Source organism: Taudactylus pleione, unplaced genomic scaffold, assembly GCF_031769625.1.
Source record: "Taudactylus pleione unplaced genomic scaffold, aTauple2 ptg000225l, whole genome shotgun sequence".
Classification (NCBI taxonomy): domain Eukaryota; kingdom Metazoa; phylum Chordata; class Amphibia; order Anura; family Myobatrachidae; genus Taudactylus; species Taudactylus pleione.
The window spans coordinates 2,953,356-2,960,065 of NW_028284627.1; positions in this window are offsets into that span (position 1 = coordinate 2,953,356).

The window sequence follows — 6,710 nt, forward strand, 5'->3', positions numbered from 1 at the left end:
GGGAAGAGTTATACATGTAAACACATACAGCTCTTCAGTCCAAAATGGCTCGCAAAGAGGTAGGTGAGAATTTATTTATTTTTATCCAAACACTGGGATGCTACTGGAGAAGAGGAAAGAACACCGGGGACAAGGTTAGTGTGAGTGTATGTAATAAACTTTTACTTTCTACGGTGTGTGTTCTGTCTTTATTTCAATATTTTTTTATAGTGAGGGCACTGGCCGCCTGCTGGCACCTGTAGTTCTACAAGTGCCAAAGGGCATGCACACTGGGACCTGTAGTCCCACTTTAAAAACAATATTACACTATGATTATTATTATTACTATTAACCCTGCACCCATCGCTCAAAGGGGTGCAGGGAAGAGCCCCGGTCTTCAGCCAAGGCCTGGGGTGCTTCAGGAGAGCGGGGACCATTTTATTGGGGGGTCCCCATCTCTCCAACCTGGGCTGACTAGTTTGGGGTGTTAATGCTTTGGCCGGGGGACCTAAAGCCCGGTGCTGGTTTTAAAAATACAGGGAACCCCATGCCATTTTCTACCTGTATTTTTCAATACCAGGCCCTGCTCACAGAGCCCAGTGCTGGATCATTAAATACGGGGGACCCCTTCAATTAATTTTGTTCCCCATATTTTGTGAACCAGGACTGGCTCGCAGAGCCCAGGGCTAATTATGCTTGAGGAGGGACCTCACACCATATTTTTTTCAAATTTTAACCCTTTCTTTGCTTTATTACAGGCAGAAACATACACTGTTTACACTGATCTTTTTATATTGATAAACACGCTACTCAGGAGAGGGTCAATTTAAAACTTCTACTCTTGGGCCAAGTTTGCTTAATTTACACCTGTGTTTACAATCACGATTCTTGATAAATTCCCGTGTTGTATTCCTGTCTGTGGAAAGTACTTGCAAATCTGGCCGATGGCATATTTACTTCTATTTGTGTTTTCACACGTGTTTTGCAGAGAGAATCATGATTTCACACCCATGTTTCCCTTTAGTAAATTTCAGAGTTTTCCAGGAGTGGCAAGCCCAGGGACTGTGTCGAAGTAGTGTCCTGGGCTCGCAAGCTGGCCAGCCTGAGTAAGCTGAGGCTTACTCAGCTGGCTGGCGGCCCGGCGCCGTCCACCATCGCGACCATCAACCACAGATGGTTGTGATGGTGATCCCAGCCTGAGACCTCTGTCGCAGTGATGGGGTCATAAATGCAGCAGGGGGTGTCGTACACCTCCTGCTGCATTTGCATAATAGCAAGGATGTAATTGCAAAGCTGCCTGCGTGCACTACACACTACAGTATATGCCTGCGTGCAGCTTTGCAATTGCAATCCTTGCTGAATCACCCCCATAGTTCTCTTTATCTGCTGTCAATTTTTGTGGATAACCAGTCAGTATTAATCTGTTGTTTTATATGAAATATAATACTCTGTTAGTATAGTATACAAAAAAACGTTTAGTATCACTTCTGTAGTTTTGTATAGTAGATAGCATTATTTTTTTAGTTGTTGTAGTTGTATGAATAACACTGTGGTTACTGATTGACTAACGGTGATTAACTATTTAGTGAGAAGATATACATTAAAAAAAAGAACACAACCTAGCGTTTGCCCGCAGCTTCGCTTGCGTGGATGTCTGTTACTGTTCAGTGGAACTAATTTTACAAAGACAGTAGTGGTATTGAATTATTGTGATGTATATTGTAGACATTGATCACAAAATTACTTTGTAAACAATATTAACAGTTTTTCCTTCAGGGATTAAAACAAAAAGATGCTTGGGGCTACTAACTCGTGAGCAAGCCACTTAACCTACAGTAATACTGAAAGGTTGGAAGTAACATGAGCAACGACTCTATGATATGTAGTATTTGTCTTGGTGCGCCATCTAATGAATTGACATGTATACTGCAACTTTATGAGTCAAGATAAGCTGCCTGATTAATGTATAATATATAATTGGATCTTCCTGCGAAATAGATCTCGAGATATATATGTATGCATATATAACAGTTTGCGTTAGGGGTATTGTATATATATTTATATACATATAGTCATTTTGGACTTCAGGAGCCTGTGCAAATTCTGATAAACTTTTGTCTCCACAGTTCATAAACAGTCTATAAAAACATATTTGTCCCCAAAAAATTATATTTATACAGTATACATCTAGGCATTTTTGGCTTGAGGAGCCTGCACACGCCGAACGTTAACATAAATGAAATCTTTGTTTGCTAGCTGCAGAATTCAAATTGTGAGGAACAGCAGCTCCAAAAACCATTACAGATGTATTTCTTCTGTAAATGATAAAATAATACTGAGAATCAATTTTGAGGATAACTGACTTGAGCTCTATTGTATACAACAAAGTTTGCGATATTTATAGAATTTTTCTCCATTTGACACATTTTTTATGGTCTCTTTTAAAAAAAAAAAAAGAAGTAAAATGTGGATTTAACCAGGGGTGCGTGCTGACTGCTTCTGCCACTGACTGAGTCTGGAAAAGAGCCTACAGTGCACACTCTGGCCCTCATTCAGAGGCGGTCGCAAGAAGCGATCGCTCTCTCTGAATGAGGGCGGCCGCTTCCTTTTTTTTTTTAGTGCAGCCTCCTGGTCGCTAGCTAAGCTGTGGGTTACCACCCACAGCTTAGCGACCGACCAGGGTGATGGTCGCGATGGTGAACACCATCGCGACCATCGGGGCTTGCGACGAGGCCCTAAGGTTGGGTCTCGGCAACCGCAAGCCCCAGCGAGCTTCCTGCTCTGATCGAGCAGGAAGCTCCCCACTGACATCGCTGATGATGTCAGTGCGGCCGCCCACAAAACGGTAAGCGTTCCTTAATAGAACGCCTCCGTTTTGGAAACAACCCCCCAGCCGCATTGACAGCCGCCCCTTTTGTAGAGAGCTCCGGAGCATGCGCACACGCAGTGGCCACTGCGCGTGCGCAGGGCTAACCATTGACCCGGTTGCGAGCGCATCGGCGCTTGCGACCGGGTCTGAATGAGACTCCCTATGCTTTTTGCTCGAGAGGCCTTCCGATTTAAGGTTTAAATTATCCTAAGTAATCTCCTGGGCTGAAGAGAGATCTTAGTATAGTAGGGACACTGGGTTTTATATATTAATAGATTGATTGACGCTAGGGTTCCCTGCGCAATAAGGTGTGTTACCCAATGTCTTGTGTTGTGCTGCTAATTTATATAGGAAAATATGGGAGATGTACCACGCACATCGGCCCGTCACGCACAATTACAGCAGCTCTGACCCGTTGCAGAAATTGCAAGTCTTGTCGTACGCAGAAGGCTCTCAAGCTGCGTATGCAATTGGTGTGGCTAATTTATGCACGCCCATGCAACGGTGTTAAAATGGACAGGTGCGCCTGCATTTCTGCAACCACTCCCGTCACCACCCCCAAACGCTCACAGCCTGTCACTCACTCTGCGATGGATTTTTGTCTGTGCGCATAATTGCAGTGCGGTCGCCGCACATGAGCATTGCATATGCAATGGCTGACAATCGCCCGATCTGGGTACATAGTTGCAAATGCGATCGCTGCTCAATTAGGCCCTCAGAGCCTGATTCAGACGCGCTCGCAAGCAGGTTGATGTTGCCCAAGTGCGCATGCGCACGACGGTGGGTGCTCCGTCATGCGCATGCGCGAGACCCGAATAACGACGGCCAAGCCATCGTTATGGGTGTCGCACCAAAGGGGGCGTGCTGTCAATGGTGATTGACAGCACGCCCCCTTTGGTGGACGTGCCGGGGGCGTGGCTGCCCAGATGGAGGCGTTCCCATGGAAACGCCTACCGTCTGGGACCGGCCCCACTGACATCACTAGTGATGTCAGTGGGAGTGCTTTTGGCTCTGATAGAGCCAAAAGCACTCCAGGGCTTGCGGCAGCGAGGTCTCGTCGCAAGCCCGATGGTCGTGATGGTCTTGACCATCGCGACCATCATTTTGGCAGCTCGCTATAGCTGTGGTCACCCACAGCTATGCGAGCGGCCAGGAGGCCGCTCCAAAAAGGAGGATGGACGGCCCTGATTCAGAGCGAGCGCTCTGTCAGAGCGTCCGGCTCTGAATCAGGGCCTCAGGACCTCATTCAGAGTCGGTCGAAGCAGCCGCACGGTCGTACGCCACCGATGTTCGCTATACTGCGCATGCGTAAAGGTCGCAATGCGCGTGCGCAAACTAGCTGCTACGATCAGAAATTTCTCTCTCCTTGAACACAGACAGGTCGGTAGTTTGAGTGACAGATTGAGGCGTTTGTGGGTGGTAACAGGGGAAGGAGCTTGAAAACGGGGGAGTGGAGATCCGAACGCAGGCGTGCCTAATTATGCGAACGGCGTTTTATGGGAGTGCATACGGTTTATGGGAGTGCATAATTAACAAAGTAGCGTCATGGCACATGTGACATGGGAGGTTTTTACACTGACATGATCATAGAGCTTAAGAGAGGGTATGGTCAACCTTAAGCTCTACGACCAGTTCCGATGGTTCTCGATTAATCCTTATATGCCCGGAGATGATGTGTAATGCGTACGAGAAGGGGGCGTATTTTTTTGTCTTCCGGCCGCTTCCTCCCCTTGGTCGGCCAGCTACCGATCCGAACTTAGGGACGCAACTTGCGAGGGAATCATTTGCATATCCGGCCCCTTTTCCAGTACGACCGTGCGACCGACTCTGAATGAGGTCCTCAGTCCCTATGTATGAGTGCGATGTGATACAGATAGTGTGGCTCACCCTGTTATTATAACATTTAAACGTTGTGTTTTGCAGACTCTTTTCCCCACAAAAAAGGACCTTTAACTTCTTTAAACTTCTATATTGCAGATACAGTATTATTGCACATATGCACCTTGTATAAATCTTGCACAAATACTAAGTAAAAGCACAGTACTTAAGATTGGCATCCAGCCTCTGTTTATTGTACAGCACTACACCAATATACTCCAGAACAATGTATAGGTGTTATAACAGAATGATCCACACTATCTGCAACACATCACACTCATAGATAGGGACTGAGGAGCTCATTCAGACCCACTCGTTATGATGCAAACGCTCGTAGCTGGCCGACAGTCGCTTTCTGCGCATGCGTACGCATCGCAGTGCGTGTGGGTGAACCACTGCGAGAGATCGGGAAGCGGTCGCTCATTGCGCATAGAGTGACAGGAGAAGCCGTTTGTGGGTGGTGACAGGGGATGGCCACTATAATCGGGGGAGTGGAGGTGCGAACGCAGGTGTGCCTGAGCGTCTCAATGCCGTTTCAGAGGCGTGCATAATTAACAGGCAGCGTCATAGTACACGTCACCTGGTCGTATGTCACACTGAAGTGCTCGCAGTAGGGTATAGTCAACCACAAGCGCTGCGTTCGCTTCCGATGGTACCCGATGTAACGATGCTTGCATACACTTCCATGGAAATGACGTGCGCTAGTGGGCGTTTTAAGACAGGCTGGTGGGCATCTACATACACAAAGCGATCACACGCCAAGACATAGTGGGCGTGCTTATGCCTTGCCGTGCGCCTGCCATGCTGTCACTTAGCCGAATTAGCATACACTGGGAGCGAGCGTACGCATCTAGCAAGCGGGTCTGAATGAGCTCCTGAGCGCGGTACAACTCCCATATTTTCCTATATTTATTAATGCAAGAGTAGTACACAAGGCGCTATGCTCAATAAATACATTACTAATCCCAACTTGGTGTCCGCTTCTCTTTAAAGCTTATATGCTACTGCATAAAAACATGTCCCAACTACTCTGTTGACAGTTTAAATCTATATTAATAAAAAACTATAAAATGAGTAAAAATGTGATTTTTTTTTTTCTTCTAATAACCACTGAAAAGTGAAACACTGCTTATAACAGGGCTCGACAAATCCCAGGGGCCAGGTCGCCATGGCTACCAGATTTTGCTGCCTGGCTACTAGATTTTGCAGTGAGGGAGGAAACAGATCCTCATCAGCTGCGGCGGAGATTCGTGCCTATAGAATTGCGGTGTTCATATCATGCACAGGAGTGCATGTGCTGAGTGTCGCCTGTGGTGACTGCTGTGCCTCTGTCCGTCCCGGCCTGTACTGACTACTCCTCTCCATCCTGGCCCGCTCTGATCCCTGCTGTCTGTCCCAGTCTATGCTGATCCTCCTGTACGTCCCGGCTGTCTACTCTCTCCTATCTCCGGCTGCATAGAGCTCTCCAGTAGTAGGGTCTATGCGTGGCCAGGGATTGCGAAGCAGCTTCAGAGGGTTAGTGGTTTGACCATGAGGGGAGGGGGGTTTTGTTGTACATTCCGCCACCATTGTTTTATGTGAAATGTGGTCCATTATTACTGGCGGGTGGGGGTGGAGCAGCAGAGCTGTGCAGAGCAGTGAGGGGGCCTCCATGTTACTATATCCATTCAACTGTGACCATTCTGTGGACTAGTATAGTGGGTATAACACACAGAGCTGTGCTCCGTACTCAGGGCCTGATTCAGAGCCACTCGTAAGCGGCAGCTCGTTCGCTCCGAGCGATGTTTGGCCAACTGTGCATGCGTACGGATCGTTATACGCATGCGCGAACCAGTCAGTGCGGTCGAAATTCATGTGCTCGCAAAATAGCGAATGCCTGACCATTTGAGTGACAGAATGAGGCGTATGTGGGTCGTAACAGGGGAAGGTGCTTGAAAACGGGGAGTGGAAATCAGAACGCAGGCGTGCTTAAAGGTCAAAACTG